Source organism: Mustelus asterias, chromosome 20 (genome assembly GCF_964213995.1).
Source record: "Mustelus asterias chromosome 20, sMusAst1.hap1.1, whole genome shotgun sequence".
Taxonomy (NCBI): Eukaryota; Metazoa; Chordata; class Chondrichthyes; order Carcharhiniformes; family Triakidae; genus Mustelus; species Mustelus asterias.
In genome coordinates, this window is record NC_135820.1 from 43,972,413 (window position 1) to 43,989,086 (window position 16,674).

Here is a 16,674-nt window from a genome sequence, read left to right on the forward strand (position 1 = left end):
AGACAGTGACTAGGATAATAGTTTTGTGTCTTTTAACTAATATCATCAAAAGTGACTGTGGCAGCCAAAATGGTGCATTGATTAGATTATACTTATTCATGTGGTCACTTGATAACATTATTTATATTGTATCTTTCATTGTAAAAAAAAACCACACATTCGCTCAGTTGACACACTGATAAAATTGTAATGTGACTGGTTATGTTGATGTTGTTTGGTTTTTGGCTTACTGTTCTGGGTTTTATTTGAAAAGAGAGAACCATTCCCTTTGATTAGGATGGAAGGGGCCCTAGTAGCGTTACATAACACACAAATTGTTGTTCATTCCAGCTCCATGACACAGTGATAATTATGTATGTTCGTCCAAAGCTAAATAGTGCTTAATTTAGTACAGATTCAAAGATTCGGGGCCGTTTGTGGTTTTGGTATCTATGATCAGAATTTGCTACCAAATAAACCTGTTGGACTTTAACCTGGTGTTGTGAGACTTCTTACAGAATTTAATACCCAGCCCTCCCGATTGTGAATTTGGAGTGGGGGGGGGGGGGGCATTTAGTTTGGCAGGAGTGGGGACCCCAATGTCTTCCCGCCTTTTCCCAATTAAATTTGGGGTGGGAAGGCTCATGAATTGCCTATGGAGTTTGCTTGCAGGCTTCAAGTGAGGTTCCTTGTTCAAAGCCACTTAGTGCCTGATTGAGAGAGCCAACATTAGGAAGGGGGTAGTGCCTCAGAAAGCCACTCCCTGCTCTTTCTTCTGACCCTCATCCCATGCCCAGCCAGTGAATCACTCCTTCCAAACTCTATCTTGCCCACACTCACCAGTGACCTAGGACCCTCGTAATTCCCGATCGCTGGTGGGTGCATTATCAGCATTTGTCACCACTGTCAGTGGCTCTGATGGGCAATGGAGAGCCTGGCAGTCAGGCTCAGGGGGTAGGATTTACACCCCAGGGTCTTAAATCACAGGAAGGCCCAACACTGGACTGTTGAGTGCCTGATGAGCGCTTAATTCCATGGGGGCTTTCAACAAAGGGGGCTGGGCTCCCGTCGATTCTCCAGACAGTGGACAAGACCCCCGTCACCCAGGTTAAATTTTGTCCTATGTTACTGCTAATGTTTACCAGTGCCTCATTATTACAGGAATAATTTCAGGTTTCATCAATTGCTTAAGGAATGGAGAATGAAGATCCTTCGCTCAATCTTCCATGCAGTGAATTTATCCATAGTTGCTTTAACATTTTTGTACAGTATGTCACAGCTGTGGAAGAAGGTTACACAATAAAAATGTTCCCATTTCTTCCTGAGGTTTATTTCGCTTTTTGCAGTTGATGTTCATATGCTCACTGCAGGGAAGAACAGTTTGCTCACTGAGGAGAAGTTATTATGCAAGACTTTGTCAGGAAATTAATATTAAATAACTTGAGCTGCCCATTTATCTGCCCAGAATAAGGGGTTTCGTGCAAAGGAGGTGGGAATGGCCTTCCAACTCAACTTCCAATCTCTTACCCACACACCCTTACCCCACTTCAATGAGGGTTTAGCTAAATGGAATATCCTGCCCATCTGAATCACATGTGTGACTTTAAAAGCCACAAAACCATGAAATGGATTGTGCTGGCATCTGTAATACTGCATTTATACGTTTGCATCGCTTACTATGCCAAAAAACCATTCAATGTTGCAATGGGGAAAATCAAACCATACTGGGAGCAATTCTCCCATCTCGCTGCGCTAATTCTTTAGCGCAGTGGGCCAGGAGTATTTCGCGGCGGACGATTTGAGGGGTTTGCGTTCGTGCTCCGCTAGCGTCTCCCAGCGCCAGATTTCCAGCAGTGCCTGTTCCACACCAGAAATCAGTGGGGAGGCGCAAAGACCATTTAAATGATCATTAACCGGGACTAAAGTCTCCAGGCCAGCTAGCCTTTGCTCCCCACCAGAGTGGTTCACTCCAGCGGGGATTACAAAGCTCCCCACTAACGGGAAACTAGTGGCCCGACCTCGCTGGAGTGAAGGGGGAGAAATCGGGACCTCTCAGAGTGTCAGGTGGCAGGGTGCGACCCCCTTGGCATTGGCACCCTGGCTGTGCCAGCCTGTGCCCCTGGCACTGCCCATAGGGCAAAGTGTCAATGCCCAGGGGGCAGCTTGACACTAGCCATCCATCATGGGGCAGTGCCGCGGGGGGGCATATAGGGGGGGTGGGGACTAGGGGGCGATCGGTGGGTGTGTGGGGTTCTCGCTGCAGTCGGGATCGGTAGAGGAAGGACGGAGGCCAGCGATTGGGCAGGCTGGGGAGGAGGGGTCAGCCGGGGGGGGGGGGGGGGGGGGGGGGTGCACAGCCTGTTGGGGGGGGATCGGCACTGGGGGGGAGGCTCGGGACTGCGGGGGGGTTTACTGTCAGGGGGGAGGCGAAATTAGTGGGGGGGACACTGGAGATCACGGCAGGCCAGGAGGTTGGGGGGGGGGGGGGTTCAGGGCTCGGCCTGGGAATGGTCGGGGGGCCAGCATTGCTGGGGTCAAGGGGCTGGCCAGTGATTGAGCTGGCCAGCAGTCGGGAGGCAGGCAGTGCTGGGCCATTGCACATGTGCCAATCTCAGCACTGATAGATTGGCGCATATGTAGCAGCCCACTCAGCGTGCTGATTTCAACCTCTCCAGTGGGAATAGGCCCCACTCCCTAGTTTTTAATGATATTCACACTGGTGGCCTCTGCGGTGCACAGATTCTTCTCTGAACTCCCAATGAAAAAGGCCAATGTGAATTACTCCAGTTTTTACGTGAAGTTGAAGTATTACGATTAGCTGCAATTTTTACTGCCCTGCCTGCCACAGGAATTGGAGCAGGCAAGGGGTGGACCATGGAAAGGCGTGATTTTACAGTTTCGGGATGAGCGAGACCGTAAAATCCCGCCCCAAATTCCTTGTGGTGAATAAAATGGCTTCTGTCCGAGGCCTTTCTTTTACCCAAGGAGACCTCAGTGATCACACAGCTACGGCAAATACTCGGGGACACGAGGCAGCAGTGCACAAAGGCAGTTCTCCAAACAGTGGGTGTGCCACATTGATTTTGTATAACAGTAGTTCTACGTGTCACATAGAGTTACAATCCTTGTCCTAACCAATTCCTTGCTTCCCCAATCCACCCCCTCCTTTCTTCTCTCCTGAAGTCTGAAAAACTGAAAACATCAACTCTTTAAATTTTCAGGACCCAAACGACTAGTAAAAATTGCTCCTTCTTTGGCAAAGGTTTGAGGAGATTGAGGAGCAGGCTCTTTTATTCAATTGGACCCAGAAACTTTACAGAGTTGAAGCCAAAAGATCTCAAAGTCAACTTTGTGCCAAATACAAAGTAGAGAGAAGCTAAAAAGGAGCTTGCATCACAGGAATTCAAGGACATAATTTGACTTGCTGCCTGTGTCTTCGGATGGATGCATAGAATACGTAATTCTTAAATAATCATCTATACTGAATCAGGAAGAATTTTTCCATTATCCATATTATAGTTATTCTTGCTTTTGAATGAGATTATAATTTATGGGCCGTTTTGTTCGATGGGTCCATACTTACGAGTACAATTTTGTCTTTTAAAAAGCATTTAGACAGTGGGTAAGATGGGTATCGACAGTGGTTAGCACTGCTGCCTCACAGTGTCAGGGACCCGGGTTCGATTCCTGGGTTGGGTCACTATCTGTGTGGAGTTTGCACATTCACCCCGTGTCTGCGTGGGTTTCCTCCGGGTGCTCCGGTTTCCTCCCACAGTTTGAAAGACGTGCTGGTTAGGTGCATTGACCCGAACAGGCACCAGAGTGTGGCGACTAAGGGAATTTCATAGTAACTTCATTGCAGTGTTAATGTAAGCATTACTTGTGACGAATAAATAAACTACTTTATATGGGCCAAATGCGAGCAATTGAGATTAGCTTAATGATTAAAAAAGGGGTGACATGGGCAAGTTGGGCGGAAGGACCTGTTTCCATGCTGTAAACCTCTATGCTCTGTGACTTTTATATGGAGGGTGAGGAGTCTGAGCACATTTTATGAAACAATTTAACAAGAAGTTAATCCAGCTGGCAGAGAGAGGAGACTTTTATCAGGCTTAGAAAGATTTTAGCATTGATCCCAGAAATGAAAAGATAGTATCCAATCCTGTACAGCCTTGTCCCCTCCCTCTGCACTAAGTACATTGAATAAAATTAGAAACAGATGGTAAATATTTAAAAGCAGCTGCGAATAAAAGTTACTATTCTTGTACGTCACAAGTTCTCAAGGGATTATAGTTTCAATTAAAACAATATTACGGTTTCATTTATGGTAAAGATAGTTATAGTTTGCACTACCTTTCACAAAGCCAAATGTTTTATTACTTTAACTCCCGCTGATATTGGCATCAAGGCATGTTTCAATTTTCTTCTTTTCAGTAACTAACGTAAGCCAAGCAAAATATTTGAAAGAAGGAAATGACACATTAGACCTAAGTGTAAAGCATCAATCCCAAGTTCAGTTTGATGGTGTGGTGTGGTGAGAGGGTCAGAGGAAGTCACTGGTGCAACATTACATTCATTTTGTAAAACCGACCCTGCTTAGATATTCCTGCACTAAAATACATGTATTAAAGTTAAGGGGTGGAATTTTCCCTTCCCTCCCGCCACGGAAATTGTAGCAGGTAGAACTCAGACCATGCAAAGGTCTGTTGACCCGAGAGGCAGGATTTTCCCGTCTTGGCGCGGGCACGGCCGGAAAATCCCTCCCAAAAAATCAGTTGATTGCTTCGTTCACATGTTTAAGCCTTTATTCTCCTAACAGACATGGAATAAAATTAAAATAGAAAAATTCTGAAATACCCAGGTGATCTGACTGCATCTGTTTTTCGGTGGGGTCTTGAGCCCATGTTCAGTGTCCACGGGATCGGCGGCAGGGCCTCAATATCCGCCAAAACCTGGAAGAATTCCAGAGATTCACCACCTCCTGCGAGAATAAATTTCTACACACCTCAGTTTTAAATAGAATAGAATCCCTACAGTGCAGAAGGAGGCCATTCAGCCATCAGGCCTGCACCGACAACAATCCCACCCAGGCCCTATCTATGTAAGCCTACGTATTTACCTTGCTTATCGCCCTGACACTAAGGGGTAATTTATCATGGCCAATCAACCTAACCAGCATGACTTTCAGACTGTGGGAGGAAACCGGAGCACCCGGAAGAAACCCACACAGACACGGGGAGAACGTGCAGACTCCACACAGACAGTGACCCAAGATGGGAATTGCACCTGGGTGCCTGGCACTGTGAGACAGCAGTGCTAACCACTGTGCCGCCCTGGCCTACTAATGAAAACATCTCACCATCTACCCTGTCAGGCCCCCTTAGGATCTTATATGTTTGAATAAGGTCACCCCTCACTCTTCTAAAATCCAAGGAATACAGACCCAGACTATTTAGTCTTTCTTTATAGGAAAACCCTCTCATTCCAGGAATTAGCCTGGTGAATCTCCTTTGGTCTGCCTCTAATGTTACTATATCCAAAACTGTACACAAGGCCAAAATCTCCCTATTTTTAAATTCCAACCCCTTGGCAATAAAGGCCAAAACGCTGTTTGCCTTCTTAACTACTTGTTGGACCTTCTTGCTAGCTTTTTGTGATTCATGCACTAGAACACATAGATCCATCGGTGTTTCACTCATCGACAGTCTCTCTCCATTTAGATCAGGGGTCTCCAAACTACGGCCCGCAGGCCACATCCGGCTCGCAGCGGGCTAACATCTGGCCTGCAGCCAGTGGGGCGGGACAGGATTCACGCTGCCGAAAACACTCCTGCGTCCGGAACCCCGCCGCTGACTCAGGATCTGGACGCGGGGACAGGCCAGACATTTGCTGCCACTCCGCACGGTGTCTGATGGACCCATGGGAATCCCTGCCCTCTTTACCGGCCTATTGTCCAATCAGAGCTGCCGTCCTGTGACTGACAGTTCATTAAACGAATCAGCAATTGAGACATCTGTTATCCAATTGCCGCTCTGCATTGACTGAGTGACAGCTGCTTTACCCAATCCGTAAGCTCCATCTGTCTGAAATGAGCGAGAACAATGACAATGATGGCGGCAATTCAGACCAATTCAGTTATGGAAGGAAAAAAGAAAAGAAAAGTGGACAGCGAGTGCTGCCTGTTTAATGAAGAATGGGGTGTAAAGTACTTCTTTGTACAAGCAGGTGATAAAGTCTTGTGTGTCATATGCAACGAAACTGTTGCAGTTTTGAAGGAGAACAATGTACGTTGGCACTATGAGACCAAACATGAAACAAGTTATTCCGAATTCACAGGAACACAGCGTTCGGAAAAATTTGAATCAATGCAACGCAGGTTGCTTTCCCAACAAGCTTTTTTTACGCAGAATATAACTGAAAATGAAGCCATTCACCAATGGATATCTCACCAAAGAGTGTATAATGGAAGCAGTGGAAGAGTTATGCCCGGAAAAAGCAAATCTGTTCAAAATCATCAGTCTTGCGCCAAATACTGTTGCTCGTAGAATTGAGGATATAGGAAGCAATATATTTCATCAAATTGCAGACAAAGCAAGAAATTTTCAGTTGTATTCTCTCGCACTTGATGAATCGACTGATGTGTGTGACACATCACAACTCCTAGTATTCATCCGTGGCGTCGACAGTGAATTTAATGTGACACAAGAATTAGCATCAGTGCATAGCATGCGCAGCACAGTAACTGGAGAAGACATCTTCAAAGAATTGCAAAAAACTGTGTTAGAATATAACCTGGAGTGGAATAAACTGCAATGCGTGACAATTGATGGAGGAAAGGACATGTCTGGGATGAAGAAAGGTTTGGTTGGACAAATCACAAAAGCTTGTGAGGTTGGTGGATTCTCAAAGCCCATGTTTCTGCATTGCATTATCCATCAACAAGCATTGTGCGGAAAATATGTGGATATGTCTTGCGTTCTGAAACCTGTTGTTTCAACAGTGAATTTCATTCGATCTCACGGGCTTAATCATCGCCAGTTCATTTATAAAACTAATTTTCTTTCTTTGGCCCCCGAAAATGTGTAAAATATACGATGTGGCCTTCGTACTGAAAAGTTTGGAGATCCCTGATTTAGATAATAATCTGCCTTTTGATTTCTCTTATCAAGGTACATGACCTCACTCACACTTCCCCACATTAAACTCCAATTGCCAGGCTTTCGCCCAGTCACCCAATCTATCTATATCCTGTTGCAGAATCATAATTTCCTCATCACAACCTGCCTTTCCACCTATCGTCCTATAATCGGCAAATTTAGAAACCTTACCTTCTGTTCCTCCCTCTAGGTCATTCATGAAAATCATGAAAAGTTGCGGGCTAAGAACTGATCCCTGCGGTACTCCTCTAGATACATCTTTCCACTCTGAAAAGGACCTATTTATTCCAACTCTCTATTTTCTAACTGACAGCCAGTTTTCAACATCATCAACATGAAGAGAGAGGATCCTCAGGGTAGGTGTATCTAAGCTGGTAATTGAATGGACAGGAATAAGTGACACTCAGTACAATGATTTGTTTGGAAGGGTTGAGGCAGTGTGCTGATGGTATTGCTCTTTCCCGACAGCTATGGAAAATAAAGTAAATAAAAGTTTCTTGTAAATTTTGAATGATATGTAAAAATAATCCTGTGAGAATTTGCCTCACATGCTGTTCTAGAATGCCTGCATTAATGGCAGTGAGGGAATGATGAAAAAAAGGTTAAAAATTGTACTGACCATTAGCGTGTGGGATGTGTCCAACTTTTTCATCTCCTAACTTCCCTACAGCCTCTGGGTCAAGACGCCCAAGCATTCCCTCTCAAAAGAACTTAGAGATTGATGGTTGCACAGGTCTCATCTTATGCAAATCTATTCAAGATATTTATACACCACCTTGTCCTACAAGGGGAAAATCAGGAAGTTTAGTGTTGGCATGATCCATGTAATAGTATTTTGCAGGCAATAGTGGATGTGGTTACATCAAGCAGCTGAATCAATAAGAAAATAGAGTGAAATTCCTATGAATTATTTGGGCGAAGGCATTTTTGTAGGAAGCTACTGAGACTAGCACAGGCTCCCTGTGGCAAGGTGGTCATGCATAATAAGAAATGACCCTAGTGAAGTGTAGCAAAGGGATTGAAACAACACAATATGTCATGCGTACCTTAGTGTTCTATTTTTAAAAGGTTGGTCTAAGCACAATGTGTAAAAGATTAATTAAAGATTTACACACTTACAGTCACATCCAAAAGGCACGACTCTATCTTGACATGAGCTGCCCTCTTACACTATTTTGGCCCACTCTTCCATGGGGGGAGGGGGGTGTGGCTTGTGGCTTAGGTACAAAGTATTTGGTGTTTCTGCATCAGCCTGCTCCATCTTCCACAATATTTCAGTACAGCCTCCACAGCCCACTCAATTTGAAAGTCAAAAACAGGCTATCAAAGCCACATCTTTCTCCCACAACGACCAGAATTCTCAATATGGGCTTCATACATGCCAAGAATTCATTTGTTGAATGGTAATAAGACGAGCCATGTAAATCAACCTTCACCTTTAGCCTGTGTGAGAGATCCAACATGTCCACCTCCCAACAGATTGCACACTATAGTCACTTCCCCTCAGTCCGAGCAAGAATGTAAAATTTAGCTCTAAATAATTCTCTCCAGGATTAGAAATTAGTATTAAATGTTTTAGAGGTGATATTGTTAACATGAAGGTTTATGGAAAAAATGGATCATTGAAATTCTAACTATAAATGCACAAGCTATCTAATCCAGTAAGGAATCATACACTAACCAGATGGTGCTTTAAACAAGATGGAGTACAAACAAATGCTTGTGAGATAAGATTATAAGAACAATTGTTTGAGCGTCAGTACGCTATTCCTCAACTGATAGCAAGGACCTCATTCTATATTTACCATTTTGAACAGCAATAGTCTTTATACTTCTCCCTATTTAAGGGACTATTGAATAGACATGGAAAAGATCATGGTATTGAGTTTCTGCTAGATTGCACTAGATTGTGTCTTGTGTTGCTAGATTGTCCCCTTATTGCTTTAAAAAAGCATATCCACAAAAATATTTCGCAGTGAAACTGGATATGATGAGTAAACACTGTTTGTATCATTTCTTGGGAGTTTCTGTTGATCTTCTGCCAAAGGTATTGGGGATAAGCTGAAGAAGAATCACGGTATTCTTTGGCAGTTAAACCTATAAATTGGGATTTTACAAGGTGACGGTGGACTCGTCCGCAGGCCGTAAAGTCGGGGGCAACCCTACCTCAGCCAGTTACAATGTCCTGACTGAATCTGACATTGATGAAGCTGTTAATTGCCTACAGTCATGGCTTCCACCCTTCTATTGTAGGATTTCACAGCTCCCTGAAGGTGCCCAAAAGGAGCACTGGCAGTCCTCAGCCCCAACAGCACTACTGGGACTGGTGGCTACTGCTGGAACTACAGGAAGTACAGGACCAGCTGCTATGATGGGCGTCCTGAGTTTAGATAAGTAGTCACGGTGATCCCTATCCATATCAGGCTAGCCGTGGCTGGGGGGCGCAGTGAATCAGTCATTAGGGCAGGGGGTTTCTTTTAGTGGGGGTGTCCATTGCTACCCTGGGGACCCACTGTCCGAAAAGGAGGGCACCCCCTGAAACTGCAGGGAGGCCTCCACGATACTCCCGGTGGTGCCCATTACAGCTGGTAATATACCAGCAGTAACAGGAAAATATCTTTAAGTCTTCCTTAACTGGACAAGTAAGGACCTCCCTTGGTCTAAGGGTGGGTGGGTGATCTGCCATCTCCCTGCCACTGTAAAAATCCAATTACAGTTGATAGGCACACCACCCCTGCCATCCCACCTGATTTTAACACCCCCTTTCTCTCATCTTTTCCTGCATTCCAGCAAACTCCCTTGGGTCTTGTATATTCCTGGCCATAGTGTACACTCTAGTCGGGTTAATATCAAGGGCCAGAAATGGATTGGAATGTTATTACAATTTAACACAATGGAAATGGCTTAATTTTAACATTGGTGCTAGCTCCTGTCCTTTCTACCAGAAACACATTTCCTTAAAATATAATTTCCACATATAAATTAGAGGTTGTCATGGCCAAAATGTGATCCTTTTTACTGCCTGTGATCAATATATTTGTATGTAAGGAGTTTTCTTATGCTCAGAATGGTTGTCACAATTAAATAATTCCCCGCAGCAAGCATTTTGGAAATGGTAAATATAAATAATGTCATTTATTATCACACTCTTGTCCTATATATTTAAACGTGAACTCTCACTCGGTTCACACACAATATCACATGTACAATGGTTAGATATAGATGAAGGTAAAACAATTCAATTACAATTTATGATATTTTGTAGCCGGCCTGTAGTTTCTTAGATAAGTTGATGCTTTAGTTGAAGTGAAAGTTTTGTAAAGCAGAGGATTCGGTTTCTGATTCTGATTCTGTGAGAGGATTCTAACACTGTTCCTCTGTTTAAGAAGGGCAGAAGAGACAATCCAGGGAATTACATTTCCCTGTGAACCTTACATCAGTGTTGGGGAAATTATTGGAGAAGATTCTTAGGGACAGGATATAAGAAGAGAATAGGCTCATTAGTGATAGGCAGCATTTTCTGAAGGAGAGGTTGTCTCTCACAAACTTGATTGAGTTCTTTGAGGGAGTGACAAGAAAAATTGACCAGGGCAGGGCAGTGGATGTTGTATTCATAGACTTTAGTAAAGCCTTCGATAAGGTTCCTCATGGCAGCCTGATACAGGTGAAGTCATATGGGATCTGAGGTGAGCTGGTAAGATGGGTACAAAACTGGCTTGGGCATTGAAAGCAGAGAGTAGCAGTGGTAGGGTACTTTCCTAACTGGAGGTCTGTGACAAGCGGTGTTCCAAAAGGATCAGTGCTGGGGCCTATATTGTTTGTAATATAAATAAATGATTTGGAGGAAAATGTAGGTGGTTTGATTAGTAAATTTGCTACAAAAATTGGGGGAGTAGCGGATAGTGAGGAGGATTGTCAGAGGATACAGCAGGATATAAATCAGCTGGAGATCTGGGCCGTAAGATGGCAGATGGAATTTAACCCAGACAAATGTGAGATGATGCGATTTGGAAGGTCTACTGGAGAAGGAAAGTATACAGTAAATGGTAGAGCCCTTAGAAATGTTAGCATACAGAGGGGTCAAGGCATGGAAATCCATAGTTCCCTGAAGGTGGCAACTCAGGTGGACAAGGTGGTCAAACCATAGAAACCCTACAGTGCAGAAAGAGGCCATTCGGCCCATCGAGTCTGCACTGACAACAATCTCACCCAGGCCCTATCCCAGTATCCCTACATATTTACCCGCTAATCCCTCTAATCTCTGCATCCCGGGACACTAAAGGGCAATTTAGCTTGGCCAATCAACCTAACCCACACATTTTTGGACTGTGGGAGGAAACAAGAGCACCCGGAGGAAACCCACACAGACACGGGGAGAATGTGCAAACTCCGCACAGACTGTGACCCGAGCCGGGAATCGAACCCAGGCCCTGGAGCTGTGAAGCAGCAGTGCTAACCGCTATGCTACCGTGCCGCCCAAGAAGGCACATGGCATGCTGGCCTTCAATGATCGGGGTGTTGAGTATAAAAATTGGAAAATCATGTTGCAACTGTATAAGACTATGGTTAGGCCGCATTTGGAGTATTGTGTACAATTCTGGTCGCCACACTACCAGAAGGATTTGATGCATTGAAAAGGGTGCAGAAGAGATTTACCAGGACGTTGCCTGGTTTGGAGCATATGTACCGAGAAGGAAGGTTGAACAAACTTGGATTGTTTTCATTGGAGCGTCGGAAGATGAGGGGGGACGTGATAGAGGTTTATAAGATTATGACAGGCTTGGGTATAGTGGATAGTCAGAGTCTTTTTCCCAGGGTCGAAGGGTCAATTACTTGGGGACATAGGTTGAACGTGAGAGGGGGAAAGTTTAAAAGAAATGTAAGGGGCAAGTTTTTCACAGAGGGTTGTGAATGCCTGGAATGTGCTGCCGGAGGAGATGGTGGAAGCAGATTCTACAACAACGTTCAAGAGGCATCTGGATAGATGCATGAATAAACAGGGAATAGAGGGATATGGACCATATCGAGGCAAGAAAATATTAGATTAGAGAGGCATCTGTGTCGGCCCAGACTTGGTGGGCCGACGGGCCTGTTCCTGTGCTGTACTGTTCTTTGTTCTTTGACTTCTTGTAGTTGAATTTCCTGGAAGTTGGTTCTCAGGCTGGAAGTTGCAACATGTTGGAGGATGGGGAGTCCTCCTCTCATTTTAAAGTTATTGCTCTTTTAGGTATTAACTGTACAACAAAGTGGATTCCTCACTATGTGACCTTTACAAGTTCAAAGTCCTTTTAGAAAACGGGGTGGGGTGCTGATTACACATTCCATATTGTTGTTTTATACCTTGAAATTCACTCAGTCTATTTTGGATGAGAGACCATCATCATACAATGGAACATCAATGGAATCCATTCACATTCGTCAAATGCACATTGACTGGAATTTTACTGTCCTGTCGCCATGGGAATCAGAGTGGGCGAGGGGCGAACAATCGAAAGGTCCGGTGACCTTGGGCGGGATTTTATGGTTTCGGGATGAGCGAGGCAGTAAAATCCTGCCCATTGATTTTCAATGTTTGTTTTGTCCATGGTGAAACAGAAAGATGAATCAGCTGAAATGCTATAGTTCGTTTGTTGATGGTTGATCCTTAACGGAATGTGTGAATTCCCCTGATGTATGTGTATATGTGTGTATGTGAGTGTATATGAGCATGTGTATATGGATGTGGATGTGTGTATGTGTATGCATGACTGTGTGTGTACATGTGTATGTGTGTTTGTACATGAGTGTATATGTACATGAGTGTGTGTGTGTGTGTACATATGTGTGTGTGAGTGTGTGTGCATGTGCATATGTGTACTGGTACATGAGTGTGTTTGATCCTGTGTGTGTGTGTGTGAATGTGAGTGCGTATATGGGTGAGTGTGCATGTGTATACATTAGTGCATGTATGTGAGTGTGCATGTGTGTATATGAGAGTATGTGTGTACATGTGTATATGGTGTGTGTGTACATGAGTTCATTTGTGCATGTGCATATATGTGTGTACATGAGTGTGTGTGTACACATGTGTACATGGAAGGATGTGTGTGTATGTGTACACCTGTGTGTCTGTGGGGTGCATGTATATTTGAATAGGGGTGTCTGAATGTGAGTGTGTGTATGTGTGTGTGCCTGCTTGCGTGCATTTGTGTGTATGTGATTTAATTTGATTTATTATTGTCCCATGTATTAGTATAGAGTGAAAAGTACAATTTTTTGCGTGCTATACAGACAAAGCATACCATACATAGAGAAGGCAAGGAGAGAGTGTAGAATGTAGAAAAGGATGGTACTTGTGCTGAAACCTGGGATGTGTGTATCTACGCTATCATTGAAGTTTGAATGGTGATGAAATTCTGGATTTTGTCCTGTTGATCTAGACTAGATGGCTGGTACTGACAAGAGCACTTCACTGTCCTTGACAGCTTGCCTTTATCAACAATGACATACTTTAATAATCAACATTTGTCCTCTTTGAAAGAACGACTGGAAAAATTTTGGTTCTGCCTTTGTCTTGAAAGACTTTCTCTCAGGTTCTTTTATAGTATAAATGATGCCAATCATTCGTGGAAAGAAATGAAACATTAGCACTGGAGCTTCACATGTAAAGCACTTGTGACAACCCATATATGGAGAAGATTTAGTCATCACTGTGTAACTCTTTAATATCTCATTTTATGAAATGAAAAAGTATATTTTAAATTTATAATGTAAACAGAACAGTGAGTTCATCATCATGTAGAGCTTTGCCCTGCCACAGTTAACATAATTGTGTGCGGGCCAACCAGATTTCAGCTGTGTGTTTTTAGCCCAGAATTCACCGTTGCTGGATCAAGATCCTGGAACTCCTTTGCTAACAGCACTGAGTGGGTATCTGTGCCACATGGACTGCAGCAGTTCAAAAAAACACCTCATCACCACCTTCTCAAAAGCAATTAGGGATAGGCAGCAAATGTTGGTCTTGCCAATGATGCCCACATCCCATGAAAGACTAATAAAAATCGAAAGTATTGTGTTTGAATCACTCGATCATTTCCAAGAGGCATGATGTTGTTACTGCATAAATATATGTCCAAATATCTTTAATTATGTCATTGGACCTAATTATTTGCTCATGGGTATATTCTATGAATTAAGTCCTTGACTCCACCTGTGGAATGTTTCTTGGTTATCTAACAATTTTTGGTTTAAATGGGACTAAATTTGCTGAAAACATATGTCATTGTAATGGCACCTCTATAGCATTCACCACTACCCCAGCATTTCGTGTATGGTAGCATAGAAGTGCTTAAGAATCCATTATTTCTATGTCTAACTTTTGGATACTCCATCTCGCCCTCATATACCCATCATTGAGATACTCACACTCACTACTCACAGCACCCACGTTCCTCCAAGTGATTCAACAATGACAGACACATTGCCCAAACACAGTACAACATACTTGTTGATGTTCCTCCCTCTCTTTCGCAAGGTGAGGTGGCCCACAACAGGAGGAGGCAGAGCTCAGAACCAGTGTAAGACAAGCACTTCTGAATCACTGAAACCCTTTGGAAAAGATGGTCCTCAGCAGCATTGAGCTGCTTATGGAAGAGGCCATTGCATTTGGAGCCCTTGATATCATTGCTGATGATGGTACGTTCCTGTCATATGCTCCTTTCAAATCCAACCTTACCCATATCCTGCTAGCTGGCATGAAGTGCAGGCTGTAGTTCATGTGGCCAAGGATCTCTTGTTTTGCATCCTACTCCACACTCATTCACCCTTCTACTACTGATGTTCTACTTTCCGATACACAAGAACTAGCACCCAGCCAACCAGTATAGCCTCAGGAGAAACGGCAAGAGCAGTATCATACCCCAATAAAAAGGTCCCGTCACTTGTTATGACACTCACAGCCACTAGCTGTGGCACTAGCACTGCATATCCCTTGGAGGGTATTATGGAGTGAGAGCCTGGACATGTTAATCTCTGGGCACAGATGAGTTGTGGCCAGCTTTTTTTGGCAGTTGTCCAAAGGCGAGCTCAGGGATGAGTTCCACTGTGAGGGGCTCAGATAAAGACTTCAATTGGGCAGCCTATGTTGATGAGCATGCACATCAACATGCTTGGTGCATTGGCAGGTTTGTGAAACAGCCTGCTGATACTGTCAGTGAGCACACCAGCAAAGAAAGTTTGACTTCAACTCGGCACAGTGCTTTATACAGAACTTTGGAGCCCATTGTTCCCAGCGTGGAAGAGTGACCAATTCTATGACAGCACTTGTGGACTTGCTTGTGATGCAGCATCTGGTGACAGCAGAACAGGCAGAAGTCACCTGACGTCTGGGTGCTTCAGTGGAAACTCAGACTAAGGTCATGAGACCTATACTTCCTATCATTCAGGCTCAGCTTGCTGACATTATGGCCGTGGGTCTCAGGGCTCAAAGGGGAATGCAGATTCTCACAGCCGTTCAGCAACAAATCCTCCAACTCAGGTTGTTGAGGTGCCAAAACCTGCTTTCCCCTCTCAAGCACTTACACTCTCACCACAATCACTCTCAGCACAGTCACTCCACTGCCGTCACTCCATCGTAGTCACTCCACCACAGTCACTCCACCACAGTCACTCCACCACAATCACTCCACTGCAGTCACTCCACTGCCGTCACTCCATCGTAGTCACTCCACCACAGTCACTCCACCACAGTCACTCCACCGCAGTCACTCCACCACAATCACTCCACCACAGTCACTCCACTGCAGTCACTCCACTGCAGTCACTCCACCACAGTCACTCCACCACAGTCACTCCACCGCAGTCACTCCACCACAATCACTCCACCACAGTCACTCCACTGCAGTCACTCCACTGCAGTCACTCCACCACAGTCACTCCACCACAGTCACTCCACCGCAGTCATTCCACTGCAGTCACTCCACCACAGTCACTCCACCACCGTCACTCCACCACAGTCACTCCACCGCAGTCACTCCACCACAGTCACTCCACCGCAGTCACTCCACCACAGTCACTCCACCGCAGTCACTCCACCACAGTCACTCCACCACCGTCACTCCACCACAGTCACTCCACTGCAGTCACTCCACCACAGTCACTCCACCACAGTCACTCCACCACAGTCACTCCACCACCGTCACTCCACCACAGTCACTCCACTGCAGTCACTCCACCGCAGTCACTCCACTGCAGTCACTCCACCACAGTCACTCCACCACAGTCACTCCACCACAGTCACTCCACCACAGTCACTCCACCACAGTCACTCCACTGCAGTCACTCCACCGCAGTCACTCCACCACAGTCACTCCACCACAGTCACTCCACCACAGTCACTCCACTGCAGTCACTCCACCACAGTCACTCCACCACAGTCACTCCACCACAGTCACTCCACCACAGTCACTCCACTGCAGTCACTCCACCACAGTCACTCCACCGCAGTCACTCCACTGCAATCACTCCACCACAGTCACTTCACCGCAGTCACTCCACTGCA

The 16,674-nt window shown here is 44.9% G+C and overlaps 1 pseudogene; it reads left to right on the forward strand.

Annotated features, from left to right (window-relative positions):
• The first annotated feature begins 238 nt into the window (after nucleotides 1-238).
• LOC144508788 (U6atac minor spliceosomal RNA) lies at nucleotides 239-355 on the forward strand (annotated as a pseudogene).
• Nucleotides 356-16,674: the final 16,319 nt, after the last annotated feature.